Below are 20,064 nucleotides of genomic sequence, written 5' to 3'. Positions count from 1 at the left end.
GTGGCTTGAAATTGCTCCTAACACATCATCAATTATATCTAGGCATTAACCACTCTGATTCATCATATTTTCATCTCTTTCTACTGTTTTGCATTTACTGTGTCATTCTGTGTTTATTAAAATTTATAATTTCTTTTCTGTAAACATATTTCCAATATATGAAGTTTATGCGATGTACAAATATTAATATTTAGGAGGCAGTTTCAGTTTGTCATTTAGGCAAAATCAAGTCTAATGATGAAAGTTTTCCAGTTAACTTTATTCTTTGTTACCTATTTATAGCATTTAAATTTAATGAGTCCATAATTATACGTATACATATACATATCAGTGATGACTACGGTCAAACAATGTAACATATGCATGAACTCATGTAGTTTCCTTTTGGTGTCAAAGCACCTAAAGTTTACCCTGTTCAGAAATTACTAGTGTATAATATAAAAATAGTAACTATAACCTTTAAATTGTACTTTAGTCCTCCAGATTTATTTATTTTATATAACTGAAACGTTGACTTGTGTCTCTTCTCCCCCAAGTCATCATTCTATCAAGTGTCTATGTATTTAATCTTTTTAAAGATTTCATATATAACAGAAATTATGCAGTATTTTTCTCTCTCCCTAAGCTATTTCACTAGCTTGTTATCCTCCAGGTTCATTTATGTTATCACAAATGGCAGTATCTTCAACTTTTTAAAAGCTGAAAAATATTTTATTATTATATATTACACACACACACACACACACATACACACAAACACCTCCCCCACAATTTTTTTCTTCACTCGTACATCAATGCACAGTAACTTCATCCTATGGCTTGGCTGTTGGGAACGATGCTGCGGTGGGTCATGGGGAAGAAGGGAGTGCAGATGTCTCTATAAGATGCTGATTTCATTTCCTGTTGATATATAATTTATAAGAGGGATTGCTGAGTCATATGTAGTTCTATTTTTAGATTTTCAAGAACCTTCATACTGTTTCCCATAATGGCTGTACTAACTTACATTCTAACCAGCAGTGAACAAGGGTTCCCTTCTCTCCACACCATCACCAACACTTGTTATCTCTTGTCCTTTTTATAACAGCCATCCTAACAGATGGGAGCTGATAGCCCATTGTTATTTAATCAGAAACTGTAAAACTCCTAGAATAAAACACAGGGCAAAAGCTCCTTGACATTGGTTCAGATAATAATTTGTTAAATACAACATTAAAAGCACAAGCAACAATAATACAAGTAGGAGTATATCTAACCCTAAAGCTTCTGCACAGGAGAAATCAATCAATGAAATTAAAAAGCTGCTTATGACCTCAGAGAAAACATTTGCTAGCAATATACATCATAAGGGGTTAAAATCAAAATACATAAGAAGCCCACACAACTGAATAGAAAAAAAGAGAGAAAACTCACCAAAATCTAATAACCTGGTTTAAATACAAGCAAAGAACCTGAATAGACATTTATCTTTTAAAAAAGATATAAAAATGGCTAATAAGTGCTCAACATCAGTAATCATCAGGAAAATGCAAACCAAAGTCCTCATTTACTTAGCTTCCATATTTTATTTCACACAATAAATATGAATGTGTACAGCAGGTACAGCAATCTCCATCCTACAACAGAGGACCCTGAGCCTGGTGACTCGGGGATGCATCTGCATGGAGCCGGCCTGGGGTGGGGTGGATGGTGCTGAAGAGGACAGCAGATGACGTAGAACCAGGGGCAGTGACTCACCTGGGACCCCTCAGCAGGGGAGCCTCGGTCAGTCCCCAAAGCTCAGCAGCACCCTCTGGGGACCTGCTACCTGCTGGCTTGGTCAGCACCACGGACAGAGGACAGGTGGGCGAGGCTCAGTCAGAACTCCTGGGAGGAGGACAGCCAGGTGCCCCAAACCAGGGCTGCTGGCTGACAGCCCTGAGAACCCCCTGAGGCTAGGGATGGGGTAAAGGGCCAAGCTGGTCACCTGTGGGGCCCTCAGTTACCCTCATTGCCGCTGGTGCCACCCCGGCAGTGCACAGCAGCACAATTAGTAAGTGGACAAGCCAGGCATGTGGATGGGTCTGGGGAGTCTTGCTCAGGGGCTCTGACAGGACAAAAGAAGGGCCACTGGGGCTGGAGAGAGGGTCACAGCCTCTGGGTCAGTCACGATGGAGAAATGAGGAAAAGGGAACGGGTGGTGGCCGATATGCAGGAGAGGCAGGTGGACGCGGGATGGTCAGAGTCCATTAGATAGGATGGGCTCCAGGTGCATCCTTGCTGTACTGGGCACTTCTCAGCATTCCTGGAACTCAGCTTGGTGATATAGTCACATTTGGGGAGACTGCTGTCAGGGCCCAGCCACACACCCCTGAGCAGCCCTGTGCCATCTCAGGACTGGACTTTCTCAGCTCCCATAGGGGATGCTGCCTGCAGCCCAGGAGGGGCAGCCCCATTGTGCAGCCTGATCCCCCATGGATCCTAAGCAGCCTCTGCCTGGCCCTGTGCTCCCTCTGCTCCATTGCTCCAGCCCCTCCTGAGTGTCAGCCAGCATGGAGGCCCTGTCTGTCCTTTCTTCCCTATGCAGTCTCCTGGACTGAGACCTGGGTCAGATGAGGATGGGGCTGGTCCTTCCCTGAGACCTGCTCAGGAAAGGGGATGGCCCCCAACCTGGTCCAGGTCCTCAGCTCTCCTCGCGGCCTTACAGTGAGACAGACCTGCCCCTGTCTGTGCTTTGGAGGTGGAGGTAAGAGCCTGATCCTGCTGCATGGAAGCTGCTCCATAGCTGGGTGACTTGGTGGGGGTTTGATGAGGCAGAGGCCGTGGCCTGTGGGCATGGTTGCTGGTGAGGGGGAGTGACACATTGTCACTGGGAGAGGCCACAGCTCCTGCTGAATCTCACACTAAACTCCAGCCCTGCAGGTGTTTTACTACAGCCACCACCGAGAATCACAGTAGTGTCTCTGGAGTCACTGCCCGCTGCCCACCAGGGCCCTACCTGGAGGCCAAGACCCAATCAAAGCCCAGGTTGTCTGTGCCCTGGAAACAGTGTGTCTTGTGGTCATGAGGCCAGGCCACCAGTGCCCACTCATCAGGGGCTGGGTTCTGTCCTATTCTGGCTCCTTCCAGTTCAGTCACATTGGGGCCCCTAAGCACATGACCCAGCATCCAAGAATCAGAACAGGAAGCCTGGCAGCTCAGCTTACTCCATCACTTCTTATCTACAGCAAACATATCAGGGCATCAGATGCACAGATAAATGGCTATGAATGTTTAACAACTGGAATAAATCTAGGAAGAGCAAGAAGGCACAGCGGTGAGTGAGTGTCCCCCGTGACCGCTCTTCAGTGTTTAGGGCAGGTGCCCATTTTTGCTGCCTGGTGCTGCCTGCTTTTCAGACAGAGAAGGGTACACTTTCCTCACCAAAAGGACAACAGGCCCGGTCCCCAGCCCTCCTGCCCATCCCTGCAAGGATCACCTTGCTGGGAGGAATCTGATGCCGGAGCCTGGGCCACTTCTAAGCCAGGAACAGGAACACCTTCTGGTCACCCCAAAGGAAGGAATAAATCCCGATCAGAGTTCACAACCTGAGCTCTTGCTCACTCTTTATTCATGGGAAGGGAAGCCCAGGCCTAGGTAGACAAACCTCCCCTGAGGAACCGTGGAGCCAAAGGCTGGAAACTTCCAGAATCCTTAGGTTTGGATCCCCCTTGGGGTCACCCTGAGGCCTGTCTCACCAGAGCATTCGTCTGTCCACAGATGTCTTATTGGGTCTACAAAGGAATCCTCACAGAGGTCTGGGGCCCAGCATGGTCACCCCTACTGAATGTCAAGAAGGAGAAGGACAAGAACCCAGGGAAACACCAGGTCTGGTCCTTCCAGTCCCAGCCAGAGCAGGATGCATAGGCCAGAACGTGTCAGAAGCCCAGTTACCCAGATGGAGGGAAAGTCAACCCCAAGGGGGCGGAAGGGGTCAGTCACAAATCCTGGGCAGACAGTGGCGTGGGCAACACAGGTGAGCTGCACACTGCTGATTTTCCCTGGCTTTGGAAATGAAGTTTCTGCAGAAAAAGCCTCTTTTCCTTCCAGAACCACTGTTTCATGACAGCAGTTTTAACAGTGAGTCTTGTGTCTGTTCTGAGGCTTGGCCGTACTCTACAGAAAATGAAGCAGGCCCAGATGTCCTCAGTGAATGTGCACCAGAATGACCTAGATGTGAGCCACACCTTCATAAGCCACACCCTGTTCAGAGAGCGCTGCTGCATCAAGTAAGGCGTGTGGGGCGTGGAGGGTCCCCGGGGAGGTGGGCATTCTGGAGGGATGGGGCATCTGAGGGGCAATGGGGAGGTCTCAGGACAAGGGTAGTGTCTCAGAGAAGAGGGTGACAGCCCAGCCAACCGCTTGGAATTCTGGCCTTGGGAAGGGTCTGCAGAGGGGCCTGGAATATTGAGGTTTTCAGAGCAGTCCAGGGGGCTCTGAACACCTCTGCTCATTCCATGAAGACAAGCAAATGTTGTGTACCCAGATTATCACCTTAAAATGACTCCTACAGTGCTTGATGGGACAAGTGTGCACAGGAGACCCCAGGCCAGAGACCCTGCTGCCCTACAGGGCCTGGCTTCCCCAGCTGAGGGGTCTGGCTCCTCCAGAAGGACCCAGCTCCCTTTCTCTGCACAGGAGGCAGAAGCAGGTCCCTGCAGGGCACACAAGCCATGCCCTGTCTGAGAGGGGGCATCACACGACTGGGGCTGGGACTCAGGGCCGGCATCCTGGGCAGACTGGGCCAAGACTCATCTTGGGAGAGTACTTGGGGAGGCCCTTCTTTCAGGGCCCACATTTGATGGAGATGAGACCACCCCTATAAGAAGCTGCAAGATCTTATCTGATCCAGCCTAATGTGGGAGGTCTCATCCCATGCATAGGGGGCCCCCAGCACCACAGACTGAGGTTCTAGTATTCCCTGCTCAGGCCACCAGCCCTCCACCTTGAAGGACCAGGTCCTCCCATGCCTGCTGTCCCCATAAATTCCTACTTCAAGCTAATCACAAGCTCATCCTGAGGCTCTGGTACATGTGCTTTCTGCAGGGCAAGCACATGCTCACAGCCAGGGCACATATGGCATTGAAAGTGCACAGAACCCGGTCCCCACATGCCCGAGGGTGCTGGGGGAGCACACAAGCACATCAAACCTGGCCCAAGGGCAGTACCCACACTGCCCACAGGACCCTCCGCTTTAGCCCTGAGGGAGGGCCAAACCAATCCAACTCTGGTGGGCTGGAGAGGGCACCATGAGTCCTCCTGGAAACTGAACCTACCCCTGACACAACTCAGATGAAAGGCAGGAGTGTGGCGAGCACTTCCCTGCCTAGACCTTCCCGTATCCGTTGCCTCCTGTGCAGAGCTGGCCCCCAAGGGTGTCCAGAAAGGACCCAGCACTGCCCAGTGCAATGTGCCCAGGGCAGAAACAGGGTGAAGGCACAGACCCCTCCCAGGAGACCCCCCCCTGGCCTGATGCCCAGCCCCAAACCTAGACCCTCTCCTGAAGCTCTCCTGTTTGTCCTGTGGGAGCTCTCCCAAGACGCACTGTCCCAGACCTGGGCTCTGGATGATGATGTGGTTCTCAGGCACTTTTAGGCCTCCATGGCTGAGCTCAGAAGGATGCACTGTGACATGCCCCCCAGGTGGTCTCGAGCACCAGGTCTCCTCTGAGTCACCATCTAAGACAGTAAACAGTGGGGAGTGCCCAGGACCCTCCATCCCTGCTCCCCAGGCCTTCCTTCTCCTCCTCCTCTTCCTTCTCTAAGAAGCTTCTAAAAACAGGCCAGCTGGGCCCCAGGGCAGGTGTTGGACTCACCTCAGTAACAGGGCAGGGGATGAGGGCAAGACCCCTCCAAGCCCCCCACCACACCCTTCCCCTCCTGCCCTAGAAGAATCCTGGAGGGCCCTAGAGGGTTCAGTCCCATCTGTGCCAGCCCACACCCACAGCTGCAAGCACCAACAGGGCCAGAGAGAAACAGGGGTCCCCACTCATGAGTTCCCATACCCCTGGCAGCACACACCCCTCACTGTGAAATCACTAGGGACCCTCACTCACAAGTGCCCATACCCCAGGTGGCATACACCCCTCACTGTGGGATCAGCAGGGACCCTCACTCACGAGAGCCAGCAGGTACCCTCACTCACAAGCACCCATATCCCAGGTGGTACACATCCGTCACTGTGAAATCAGTAAGGACCCTCACAAGTGCCCATACCCCAGGCAGCACACACCCCTCACTGTGGGATCAGCAGCCTGTAGTGTTTCTTCAGTGTCAGACCAGGTGGGTTCCTAGAGACCCCAAGACTCCAAAAACCCAAACCGTACAAGGGTCAGGTGGGTTTGGGGGAGAAGTGGACCAAGTTTGCTTTCCATTCAGCTAAACACACAAAGATCCCTAGGAAGGCCCTGGTTCTGGAGCGAGTGTCTGTGGCACCCAGGCCTCTGCGGGTGTCCCTCAGCATGGAGACCCTTCCCAAGGGGGACAGGCTGGCCCACCAGCCCAGCTCCAGAAGCCCAGAAGCTGACCTGAGGCCAAGGCCCAGCAGCATGAGAATTCTGTAGAGCCCAGGACAGCAGGTCACTCTCTGGGGGCCCAGTGGCTCAAGATGTGGCAAGTCTGTTCCCATCTCAGGATAGACCATGGGATTTTTGGTGAGTTCTGTGTTGAAATTCTCTCCCAAACTCCCCATGGATCTCGACATCCGGGGCTCATGGTGTCCACAGTGCAGCTTTGAGCAGGGATGCTGAACCCTTGTTCTTTCATCTTCCCTGGACACCCCCAGGACCATAGGACAGGCCCTGGCCCTGAACCCCATCAGGGCCCCCACAACCAGGCCTTGCCCAGCCCACCGAAACCCCAGCGGCAGGGCCATAGATACTCCCCTTGCATGGTGGCACCTGGACCTGACCTTTCTCAGGGGCCACGGAGCAGCACAGCCTTAAAGGAGCCAAGACAGCACCCAGACAACCCCAGACAGCTCCTCAACTGGGTGAAATCAGTGTCAATGGGGAAGCTGAACTCAGAGGCTGCTGGAGGGCAGAAGGACTGTGGCATCTGCAGAGCCCTAGCCAGCCAGTGCCTATCACATGTCCCCATGCCTGCCCACTTGTGTGACAGAGCCTCGCTCACAGGGCAAACATCCCAGACCTACAGATGCCCAGCCCAGCCCAAGCCCTGGGAGAAAAGGGACCCAGGAGAACCATGGGAGCCCCAGAAATAGCCAAGATAACGAAACAGGGGACTGAGCTTCCCGGGACACTGGCCAAAATTAGAATTTGGCCCAAGGAAGGGCAAGCCCCTTAAAGTAGTGTGTGGGTACGCAGGGCCCTCCAAGTCAGGGCATGCCTGGCAAGGCCAAGGCAGAGATGTTACCAGGCTCAAGGAGCAACCATCCACATCGCTGAGGGTGGGATAGGAGCAGGTGGACCAGCCTCCAACCTCTTCAACTCAAGGAAGCAGCGATGGCTGGGCTCTCACACCCTGAGTGGCCACCATCTGACCATCAGTGGGGCAGAAGCCAGAGACCATTGATCTATCACATGGTCCTGGGGCCCTGCTTCCACTGCACAAGAATGCCTTCAAGTCACATGATCAAGAAGAAGCTGGGCAAGAATGGGCCCAGGAGACTGGGTCCCTGGGTCTGCTGTCCTCAGCAGGTGTCACGGACAGAAAAAGTCAGAAAAGTTTTCTATGGTCAGAAAAAGTCAGAAAGGTAGTCTCACTCCTTGGAAGGAGGCTCCAAGGTGGAGACCAGAGCTGCAGGGGGAGAAGGAGCTCCTGGCAGCACTGAAATAGGCTCTGGCAGGATCCCAGAGTCTGCAGTTCCATCCTTCTCTTTTTCCTTTTCTTTGAGAGCTTGGAATCTTCTTCCATTTGATGGTGAGTCTGCAGTCATGGACAATGAATTTACAAAAGGACTTCTCAGTGGCCATTTCCGCAGCCTGCCCTGTGGAAAGCTGATGAGAGCACACTGCTGTCTCTGCACAACAGTAACCATCCAGATCTCACCAACAGGTAGATTATTTCTTAAATCTGTCTCAGTAATGGTATCCCCCAGACCATCAACATAGAGTGGGGGCAGACTTCTCCGCCAGTGGGTCTGGATGACGCATGGTTGAAGCCTGCTCTAGAAGCTTATCTGTCTGCTATGGGGTCATTGTTTTCACAAGTCGATCTTTCATATTCTGATCAGCAAGGGGTCATCTGGATCTGCAGGCTTCTCATGTCTGTGCGGACACTCCTCTCCTCTCTCACCCTCTCCTTTCACCCACAAAGAGCAAATGTGGGGCTTATTCCTTAGGTAGTAGAGTGTGTCCTGGGCCAGTTTGAGCAGCATGTCACTGGTGGATGTGGCTTTCCCCAGTGAAACAGCTGGTCATGTTCTATCAGGGTTAGAAATCCCTCTCTCCATATCCGCAGTCACCTTTTAAAGACAGTTCTGCATCATGAACCTGGACCGGAAGTCATACTCCAGGTGTGAGAGGCAGGTCTGAGGGACATTTCCCACAGGCTTGGCACTCTCCAGTCTTCTTGGAATGCATGTGTACCACAGAGCCCCATCCAGACACTGGCCTGAATGGCCTGGCACAGATTTTGCACTTTTTCTCACACTTTTCTTTGGTCATTCAGATACACTGGTTTTCTCCAGGACACGTGTGACACAGAAGAGAAAAGCATCCTCCCAGGTTTGTCTGTTTTAGGTGATGGAGCCCAGAGAGGTCTCCTCTTGAGAGGATTGGCAGGCAGCAGTAGCTTTTCAGGTGGGAGAGAGGGAGAGAGGACCCCCACAATCCCGTCGGCCCCAGCTCTTCTTTCTGGCTGTTCTTGAGACCCTGAATGACCTTTGACCACATGTGATTCATCTTTCTTGACTCAAGGTGAACCTCACTTCCAAGGAATCTCCATTCTTGGAGGGAACTCTTGGCTTCCTAGTATCTCCAAGAACTGGCCTGGAAGAGACAGAGAAATGTGGATGCATCTTGAGACACTCACAGTGTAAACCTGGTGCTTTTCAAAGACCCTCCCTCTACACTGACAGGGCTTAAGGAGACCTTGTGTCTGCTGCCAGGAGATGACAAAACCTTAAATGAGAAGGTCAAGAACCAGGATCACTGGAAAAAGAAATGTCCGGTCTCTAAACTCATAGACATGTTGGGGAACATCTGTGCGTCTGGATGTTTATTGTGCCCAATGACGGATAAAGACTCAAAAACTCACCAGCTGTGGTGGCTCACACTCTTAATCCCAGCAATTTGGGAGGCCAAGGCAGGTGGATCACCTGAGGTTAGGAGTTCGAGACCAGCCTGTCCAACATGGTGAAACCCCGTCTCTACTAAAAATACAAAACTTAGCAGGAAACCATGGTGTGAACCTGTAAACCCAGCCACTTGAGAGGCTAAGGCAAGAGAGTCATTTGAATCTGGGAGGCAGAGGTTGCAGTGAGCTGGGATTGCGCCACTGCACTCTGGCCTGGGCAACAGAGACACAGTCTCAAACTAAAAACAAAAACAAAAACAAAAACAAAAAAAACCTAACAAACAAAAATAAAATGTGAAAGCAAAAAGATTTTGGCTAAGTACTCCTGGCCTGGAAGGGCTCTTTGTTTTACATGCAGGTGATCTGTCCTGAAAAGAGGCCTCCTGGTCACAAAGTCTTACTTGGAAAGAGCTCCAAGTACACAGAGCCACAAGCCCATCAGCCATGGAGCTGCCTCTGCTGCCCAGGATGGAAACATGGAAACTCAGGGTCAAGGTGACTGAGGCTAGAACAAAAAGATTAGGGGAAAAAAAAAGAAAACAGATTTAAAGAATTAAAGAAAAATATTCTAACATGAAGAAATTTTTTATTAAAGCCTTGTCTCTGAATAAGTTAAATATGGCATATCACAGTATTGTACATAATAATCTAAAATTTTAACTATTGGCCAAGTACAGTGGCTCATGCCTATAATCCCAGCTCTTTGGGAAGCCAAGGTGGGAGAATTTTGCGAACCTAGGAATTGGAACTAGCCTGGGCCACAGAGTGAGACCATGTCTCTGCCAAACAATAAAACATTAGCTGGGCATGGTGGCATGGCCTGTAAAACAATAAATAAAAATGAAATTCTAACTGCCACAAACTAAGCTACAATATTTATGTCATCATAAAGTAATAGACAATGTATTTCAGTCCAAAAGAAGTAACCAAGAATTGAGTTCAAAATCAATTCAGAGCTTTGCCTTCTCTGTATGGTGGAAGAGCAAGAAATAGACTCCCTCTGGCACCAGATACATAGGAAGCCAGAACAACTACATCAACCAGATGTTTCCAGACACTAGAAGCAACTGCAAGGAGCACAGGACAGTGGTCTGGAGGCTGAAACTGAGGGGACCACATTGCTGCCCCAGCTTAAAGCCTGCAGAGCCTCCTGGCAATGCAGGGTGGGAGGATATAGGCAGCGCATGGAAGTCCCCACATTAAAGAGACAGAGTTGAGAATGTGAGGAGAGAAAAACATGGGGCTGAGTACCAAAAAGCAGGGAGGAGTGGCTGGAGTAGGGGTAAGATTGGTGAGTAGAAGATGGGGGCTCATTAAACCATTGGCAGGTATATGGGTAAATACCAATCAAGATAAATAATATTACCCAGTACAAAAGAGAAAAGGCACCTAACACTTTTTTTTTTTTTTTTTTTTTGAGACAGAGTCTTGCTCTGTTGCCTAGGCTATAGTGCAGTGGTGCGATCTTGGCTCACTGCAACCTCTGCTGCCTGGGTTCAAATGATTCTCCTGTCTCAGCCTCCTGAGTAGCTGGGATTACAGGCACATGCCACCATGCCTGGCTAATTTTTGTATTTTCAGTAGAGATGGGGTTTCACCATGTCAGTCAGGCTGGTCTCAAACTCCTGACCTCGTGATCCGCCTGCCTTGGCCTCCCAAAGTGCTGGTGTGAGCCACCATGCCCGGCCCACCCTACATTTTTTTTTCAGAGCGTTTTCACAAGAAAACTTGTCATTATGAGTATAATATTATCTAAAAGTAGCAGAGGAGGGAACATTTCCCTGTATATTTTAGGAAGCTAGTATTACTCTCCAATAGAATCGGAGAAAGGCAGTACAAAAAAAAAAAAAAAAAAAAAACCCACAAAAAACACCCTGTAAAACAGTATGCCTCATGAAACTCGATGTGGAACTCCCCAACAAAACATTATTCAAGAGAACCACATGCTTCACCCTGGGTGAATTTCTTCTAGGAATCATAAAGATTGGGGGAAACCAAAGGAAATCTTTTGTTAAGAATCAAAATTGTAGACTCCTGTCTTGAGTTGATTACTTTGAATTTTTCATCCCAAAATATATACAGGACCTGGTCTAATTCTATGATCTTTGCCACATGCAGCCAGATGCTGAAGAGAAATAGATACAACAGCAATATGGGAGTTATGGTCTCTAAAGCCCAGCTGAAATATCCCAGACCAGAAGTTTCACAAACAGAAGAACAACATACTTATCCTGAACAAGGGAAGGAGAAACAATTCAAACATTTAAATTAAAATTGCTGTGAGAATACTGACTTGTTAGAAACTGAAGGAGCGAGCAATGCTTCTAAATTCCACGCTTTTCCATCAGAATATGGAGATAGACAACCTCAAAGTGCAGTTTCTTCACAATTGACTTTATCCAGTCATAACATTAATTTCCCTACGAATCAAATCATAAAATAAACTCATGACATATTCTCTGACTAAAAGAAGGCAAGATAAACTGAACGCTTAGTTGTCAGTGTAGTAAATTATGTACGAGTATCTTATTGCTGCATTTTTAAATAATGATGGAATTAGAAATAATCTAAGTTTCTATCAAATAATAAACAGTGAAACAAATCTTGTATACCCATTCTTTGGAATAAATTTAAGACATTAAAAATAGAATCTCGTGCATTGATATGGAATAATGTAAATGATATATTGCTTGTGAAATAGCAAAATAAAAAAATAGTATGATACAATTTGTGTTCAAAAACTGTACATGTATTTTTCTTTTTTTTTTTTTTTTTTGGAGGCAGAGTCTCATTCTGTTGCCCAGACAGGAGTGCAATGGCATGATCACAGCTCACTGCAGCTTCAACCTCCTGAGCTCAAGGGATCCTCCCCACTCGGCCTACCAAAGTGTTGGGATTACAGACACGAGCCACCACACTTGGCCAAATTTATGTGTATTTATAAATTTATAGAAAACATCCAAAAAAATAAACACCAAGCTATAATAATTCCTTCTAACAAGGGAGTGAGTTTGGAATGAAGAGGAAGACATGTGAAACTTTCGTTACATAAAGATCTCTATGATCCACCATTATTAAAACAGCATGCATTTCTTTTATAATTAGAGAAAGAAAAAAATATGCATTGTTACCACTTGGTAGGAGGGCACCAGTTTTGTTTTCATCAGTATTTGAATTACATGTTAGTGCACAGCACAAACCTGGAAGAGAAAGTCCAGAGGAATAATTAGAACAAAAAAAATCACACCTCAAAAAGTGAGTGGGTGTTATCTTTACATAGCAACAAGCGTTCCAAGTGAGTTGTGGTCAGGATCTACCGCTGCTCCAGCTCCCTCAAATCACCTACACCCTGCCAAGGGGAAGACGAAGGACAGGGAAAGCCAAGTGCCAGCAAGTACTCTCCCCAACCAAAGGCCTGTTTCTGCAAGTTTTCTGTCATTAAGAAGAAAATAGAGTCCAAATGGGATGTGGACCCCTTCAGGATGCTGGCAGAGAAACACAAACAATATGCCACAGTCATACCTTAGAGGAAGACTTCTAGGTTTAGACTTGAAATTCATCAAAAGCTTGTATGAAGTAAATAAAGCTACTCTACCTCTCCAAGTGTCAGTTTCCTCACCTATAAAATGGGAACCGCATGTCAACTTCATCAAATTGTTGCCAGAGTTAAATTCACAAAGATATTTAAAAGTGACTGTTACTGTTACTGCAAGGGTTCACATTATTAAAAAAAAAAAAAAAGAAAAAAGCATCAGACTTCAAAATACACAAAAGGAATAATGTCCATGTGTCCAAAGACAAGATGATCAGCTTTCGAAGCAGCCTGAGGTGCATGAGAATGAGGTCCATCCCTAACTAGAACTCTTCACAGCTCCACTGAAGAGGACACACACAGGGCCACAAGAAGGTGAATGCATGGCCAGTGTAAAGTGACTGGTGAAGTGAGGGTGGAATCCCTAAAGACCCTCTGAAATGCAGTTACACAACAGGCTCCCAGGAAACACTGGAACAAACCAGGCAGCTGAGCAGACACTACCAGGAATGAGGTGAGCAGAGAAGGGCCGGAGCCACAAATCTCAGCAGAATACACCAAACTGCAAGGAGCTCCTGGCTCTGTGAACAGCAGGGACCAATCTTGTGAGGCAGCTGCTGGGGACAGCTGAGATCACCTGTTTTTGCAGTCACACACCCAACAGCAGTGCCTCTGGAACACAAATCACAAAACCCTCTCCATTCATCTTTAAGGTGACGGATGATGGATGCCCTCACATTACAACAGCCTGACCATACTTGCGGACAAATGTATTTAGAAACTCCCACCTAAAGGGGGAATAGTCAGGAGTAAAATGAGAATATTGAGGGATGGGGGAGGAACGCAGGTACTTGACCCCACAAACTCTACTGAAAACAAGGGAAGAGAATGTTGTGCTGTGGTCTCCCCATACTTCATCTCATCACGTCCATAGATGCTGCACGGTTCTTGTTCCCTTATTTACAAAGGTGTTGATTGAGCCCAAGTGTAATTGATCCTGAAGGAGAAAATTCTTTACAAAGTACATTTACAGTGTCTAATATCCATGACCAGGGTTTTAAGGGTTTTTTTTTTTTTTTTTTTTTTGAGACGGAGTCTCGCTCTGCCGCCCAGGCTGGAGTGCAGTGGCCGGATCTCAGCTCACTGCAGGCTCCGCCTCCCGGGTTCACGCAATTCTCCTGCCTCAGCCTCCCCAGTAGCTGGGACTACAGGCGCCCGCCACCTCGCCCGGCTAGTTTTTTGTATTTTTTAGTAGAGACGGGGTTTCACCGTGTCAGCCAGGATGGTCTCGATCTCCTGACCTCGTGATCCGCCCGCCTCGGCCTCCCAAAGTGCTGGGATTACAGGCTTGAGCCACCGCGCCCGGCCGGTTTTAAGGGTTTTTAAAAATAGTAACCCACATTCAGGAATCACAAATGAAGCCTGTTGTAATGTGTGATATGAACAAGGTCTTATTTTCATGTAGATTAACACCTTGGTTTTTACAGATTAAACATAAAAGCATAAAAGCTGGCGTCATTCCAGAATCAAAGGAACTGTCCCTGAGGACATATGGAATTAAGGGACTCAATGATTAGGAAGCTACACGAAACTAGAAGTGCTCCCAGAAGTTTCCATTGTCTAGACAGAAAAATTAAACAGATCAGCCCGAGAGAGTAAAGGTACCTCCGTGAATGCCCGGGGTGATGAACACTCCACTCAAAGCAAAATTGTGAAGCCTGAGGAGTTTCAAAGACGCCTCAAGCGCTCCACACCTTGAAAGTCACTCCCACAAAGCTGGAGCACCACCTGTTCCTGAGGATCAGGTTGCCATCTGTGTCTTTGAGACACTGCCCAGTCAGGCCTCAGTTGAGAAGAGGCCATTGATGTCACATGTAAAATGCCTAAACCATCTTCATCTTTAGGTAGCTATTTGGGGAACTTTCCACCAAATGGGTTGGTGGAAAATGGCGCACCAAAGACACACGCCTGGAAAGTGAGATTTTCTCCTCTGCTCTTCACATCTCCTGGGTAAACCAATAATGACACTCCCTGCCGCCTCAACATCCACATCCGCGAGAAAGGCGCTGGTGAGGGTGACATTTTCACGAAGCCACAGTCCATGTCACCCCCTGCAAAGCCCCGAACTTGCGCACTGGTGGGCCAGGCAGCAGATTTCTCCCCACAGCGGCTGCATTGCGCTCTGCCTGGAGAGAAAAGAGGGTAGCGGCACAATGGACAGCGCCCAGACCTCAGGCCGGTTCCCACAGCAGCTTAGGAAAGCAGGCGGCTCCCTGGGCTGGAGGAGGCGCAACGCCCAGGAAAGACCCCAGGTGCAGGTGGGAGAGGGAACCCAGCAGAGCAGCGGGAAGTGGGGTGAGGACCACACCCGTCCGAGTTGGACAAGGGCAGATGCCCTTCGCGGCGTCACGCCCTCCTCACCGCCCAGCCTGGACCTCCGGCTCCTGTCCCTCTCCGGACTCACTTCCCATGGCAAGTAGGTGCCCGCGATCAGTAGCCAGCATCGCTGTGGAAGCGGCGAGGTCCACACTGCTCTGCCCAACACTCCTGGGTTGCCCGCCTCCTCGCATGTCGTCTGCTGGGATTCTAGTCCAGCCGCCTTGCCACCGACGGGCGGGGAACCGTTAAGAGCTACCGTTTCCAGTCAGCCTGGTCAGGCGCGCGCTGCTCCGCTCTCCCGAAGAGAACTGCGCCCCGCCCCCGAGCCCGGGGCATGCTGGGATTGTAGTCCCGAAGCGCTTGAAACAACGGGCGGGAGCAGTAAGGAGACTACAGCTCCCAGAATGCACAGCGAGGCCGGCACAGCCCGGTTTCGCCCTTCAGGACTGCGCACCACCCCCTGTTCATGCTGGCTGGGATTGTAATCCGGTCGCCCTGCAATTAAAAAACTGGAAGCTAATCAAAGATGACAACTCCCAGTATGCCAGGCGTAGCTCCCGCCCTCGAATCCACACCTCCCCGAGTCCAGAGCAGTTCTGCCATGCTAACGGGAGCCTGACTATTCTCAAAACTTTCCTGCCTGCCGGGCGACAGCGGGACCAGGGCGGCTGGTCTTACCGTTTAATTATGTCACTACCTCTCCCTAAGATGCTGTCTTCATGCTTTGTCATTGCCAGAAGTTTGATTTCTCAGGGAGCAGCAGGGGACCAGGAGCTGCTCACAAACCTGTCAGGGTTGCCATAGTAACGCTCCTCTTCCTGGAGCGGTACTCGCCCCACCCCTTCCCTCGCCCCCGCCCCTTCTCCTCGCCCCTGGCCCTTCTCCTTGCCCTGCTCTTTCCCTCGGGGCTGCCTCTCCCCTCGGCACCGCCCCTCCTCCTCGCCCCACCCCTGACACGCCCCTTCGGACATGCGCAGTGTAGTCCCTGCATAGGACTGGGGCTAATGGCCAGATGTCTGATAGTTCTCCGACTTCTTGGCATCCCACGCGGGAAGCTCCCTCCTAAGTGTCTGAAACTGTCAGTTGACTGCCAGAAATGGATATACGCCGTCGCTGATAACCTGGCACTTGCCTTTTCAAAGCCACCATTTCCTCCATCCTCTAGGCTGTCACAAATCCTCCTCTGCACCCCAGGAGTGCCCCTTGGACCTGGGGCTGGATGCATGGCCCACACCTGGGTCAGGCCTCTCACAGGGACGCTCCTGCCACTCTAATAAAGAGTAGAAAACGTCACAGTGAAAGGCCTGACCCTGCTACATCCAGTCAGGAAACAGCCACAGGGAAGGGAGCCCCTAAGACACTTTGAGAGCCACATCCACCACTTCTCTGCCCCCGACCCAGGCTGGTCCCAGACCTTGGGGTCCTAGTGTGGACCTCCCGGTGGTAATTAACGCAGGTGCAGAACCAGAGAGCCCCTTGGTCCCTCCCAACACATGAGGGAAGTTTGTGTGGTGAAGTCATGAACAGTGTCTGCGTTGCTGCTGTGAATAGGGCTTTCTTGGAAACAATTTCCCTTTTTAAATATCCCTTTGGAACCACGTTTAACAAGTTGCTGGTGGAACTTAACAGTGATAATTCTTTGAATCCATTTTTCTTTTTTCTTTTTTTGAGACGGAGTCTCACTCTGTAGCCCAGGTTGGAGTGCAGTGACCCGATCTGGGCTCACAGCAACCTCTGCTTCCCGGGGTTCAAGCAATTGTTCTGCCTCAGCCTTCCCAGTAGCTGAAATTACAGGCACCCGCCGCCACGCGTGGCTAAGTTTCATATTTTTAGTACAGGTGGGGTTTAACCATGTTGACCAGTCTGGTTTCGAACTCCTGACCTCAAGTAATCCGCCCTTCTCGGCCTCTCAAAGTGCTGGGATTACAGGCGTGAGCCACCGGGCCCTGCTTGAATCCATTTTAACATTTAATTTTCCAGATTAACACGAAGTACCCCACGACTACACGCTTTTACATCTACCTTTATGAAACTGGAGGAGGCACAGCCTCAGCTCTGTGCAGGACGGATGCACAAGAGCAGAATCTCCGTGGGACGTCTTTCTGGAGTATCAGTATTACTGCAGGATTTGAGAAAGAAACAAATTTAAATAATTTACAACGTAGGACACTGGAAATTTAAGAGAAGGCTGGAAAGTCATTGGCCTTTAATAACTGTCAGTCATCTGTGTCTAACTCGGACTTTCTCCAAGAAAAAAAAAAAAATAAGGAGAATCTATTTTTCGTTCTTCTAAGTAGTTAAAATTAGAAACCACAACAAATCAATAGAAAGCTCTGCCCTGCCAGTCTCCTAAATCACAATATGGCCTTGGTATGGATTTTGCTTTTTTTTTTTTTGGAGGGGCGTGTTGACATGTTGGGTATAAAAATTGGGGGGGGGGGTTTGACCAATTTTTGGAAGTTTTCAGCTATTAGTTGGTGATTTACTTTGCACCTCATTTAATTTTTCTGTCCCCTCTCCAACTTGGACTCAATCACTGCACAGGTCTCTGAGACTCTTCATTTTCTTTAAGCTTTTTCACTCTTTTATTCTGAATGGACGATTTATATTGCCCTGTCTTCTGCTTCTAACCTTTGAATAAGCTCAAAAGTTTTTTTTAAATTTCCTTATCTTCCTATTGTTTCATAATTTCCATGTCTTTGCTGAGGTTCCACATCTCTTTATTCATTGTTAGAATATTTTCCTTTACCCCCATGAACAGATTTGTGATAGCTGCTTTAAACATTCTGAATTAGAACACATTGAATATCTTAGGATCACTTTTACTGCCTGCTTTTTAAATTGTGTATGGGTTACATTTTTGTGTTTCTTCACACGTTTCATGAATTTCAAAGTTGGGTACTAAAACTGTAAAGAATCATTATAGAGACTCTCAATTCTGTTGTGTACTTTTCAAGAGCGGTGTTATTGTTTACAAATGGTGTTAATTGTGCTGGATTCAAACGCCAATACCTATCTCCCCTATAGTGGGCACAGCCGAAATTCTCATTGAGTTCTTACTCACACATAGGTCATATTTGTATTATGTAGATGTGTTTCTATAACAATATATATTATTTGGGTGTCATCATTATAACCTACGTTAATTCAACAAGCTACTCCAGTATTACTGAAAGCCAGGACCCCAGTTTTGTTGGCTTATTGGATTTTGTATAAATCAAAGTATATAGTATGTATACTTTTACATCTACCTTTATGGAACAGTATATTTGTGATACTCATTCATGCTGTTGCAGATAGATATGGTCTGTTCTTTTTTTTTTTTTTTTTTCCAAGATAGAGTCTCACTCTGTTGCTCAGGTTGGAGTGCAGTGATGCAGTCTTGGCTCACTGCAAACTCCACCTCCTGGGTTCAAGTAATTCTCCTGCCTCAGCCTCCTGAGTAGCTGGGATTAGAGGTATGCACCACCACACCTGGCTATTTTTTGTATTTTTAGCAGAGACGGGGCTTCACCATGTTGGCCAGGCTGGTCCTGAACTCCCGACCTCAGGTGATCCATCCACCTCCGCCTCCCAAAGTGCTGGGATTACAGGTGTGAGCCACTGCACCCAGCCAACAATTTGTTTTTTCATTTTAACAGTTTTTAAGTGTGCAGGTCAAAGGAATTAATCACATTCACACTATTTTACGAGCATCCTCCACATTTATAGAGAGTGTTTTTCATCCTGCAAAGCTGAAACTCTGTACCCATTAAACACCTCACCTACCTTCCTGCAGCTGGGAACCACTCTTCTACTTTGTGTCTCTGTAAACTTAACTACTCTAAGTACCTCGTATGAGTGGAATCATACAGTATGGTGAAGAAATCATGAGAAAATGTAATACATACTGTATAACGTATGTTTATTTATTTGAACAAAAGCACTAACAGAGATCAGCAGTACATGGTGATTATAGAGGAAGAGATAAAAAGAGAAAAGGATTGGACAGACACATTAAATTTATGACAATGATGCTCAGGTATCACAGCAGTGAGTCCCCTGCCCCAGTCACAGGGCTGATCACAGTGGAGCTGGGAGCCCTGTGCAGCTGTCTGACTCCCAGAGCCCATGCTCAGCCCAAACTTCACTGAGCCCTGAGGCACTCTGCCCCTGCCACTTGGGCACTCAGTGGGCCTGAGATTCTTCATGGCCTGGTCATCTTGGCCTTGAGGGCATGACTGGCCTCCTGGGATGGGGCTCAGCGGCAGGATAGGTTGTAGCTGTAGGACAGAGCAGCAGCTGTGAGGCTCCAGGAGCCACACCTCAGGCCTCCCTCCCAGTGCCTGCCCAGGGCTCCCATTCAACAGGGCCTGCTGCTGACCAGGGAGCTGTGGCCACAGGCTGTCTGAAACTGACCACAAGACAGAGTCTCCACCCACCCTCTGTCAATCAGCTAGGCTCTCACCTCTTAATCGGACTGTGCTGCTCCATGGACTTGAAACAAACCCCATATTCCTCCTGAGTCTGAAGATGATAATTCCCTCTTGTCACGGAAGCAGCTGTATTTCTTGGAGGACTTTAATCTCCTGGCCAGAGGGAAAAACAGGAGGCTGACAGGGCCTGGGTGGAAGACGCTGAAGGGCCCTTAGGGAGGGAGTAAACTGGGGCCGATCTCTAGGGTTTTTCACTTAATCGGCCCCCTCTTCTCCAATCCCATGCAGCCTCACCCTTTTCTCAGAGTTGGATATAAACAGATAAACAGCCCCCCGCTAGGAATTTGTCCAGGATTCCTGTCCCCTACCCACACCCTCCATTGGGATGGGTCTCCTCTGTGTATCAAACCCTCCCAATAAATCCAGGATGCAGAGGATGGAGCCAGGGAGTGTTCTACCCAGG

The 20,064-nt window shown here is 48.7% G+C and overlaps 1 long non-coding RNA gene across 5 annotated transcripts; it reads right to left on the bottom strand.

The window, feature by feature from the left end:
* Nucleotides 1-262: 262 nt before the first annotated feature.
* LOC112423953 (uncharacterized) lies at nt 263-16,414 on the bottom strand. Of its 5 annotated transcripts, XR_011622581.1 has the most exons (7): nt 16,319-16,407; nt 15,865-15,972; nt 15,272-15,681; nt 12,407-12,475; nt 11,569-11,695; nt 1,007-8,968; nt 263-900 (listed from the first exon to the last, which is right to left on the bottom strand). It is a non-coding gene; the product is annotated as an uncharacterized lncRNA (long non-coding RNA). The 5 variants fall into 5 exon arrangements; XR_011622580.1 differs by lacking the exon at nt 263-900 and having other exon boundaries at nt 1,546-8,968; nt 15,229-15,681; XR_011622578.1 differs by lacking the exons at nt 263-900; nt 15,865-15,972 and having other exon boundaries at nt 1,546-8,968; nt 16,319-16,414.
* Between the last annotated feature and the right edge of the window lie 3,650 nt (nt 16,415-20,064).

The sequence above is a fragment of the Macaca nemestrina genome, chromosome 4 (genome assembly GCF_043159975.1).
Source record: "Macaca nemestrina isolate mMacNem1 chromosome 4, mMacNem.hap1, whole genome shotgun sequence".
NCBI classification, from domain to species: Eukaryota; Metazoa; Chordata; class Mammalia; order Primates; family Cercopithecidae; genus Macaca; species Macaca nemestrina.
This window is presented reverse-complemented; position numbering and strand designations above follow the sequence as displayed.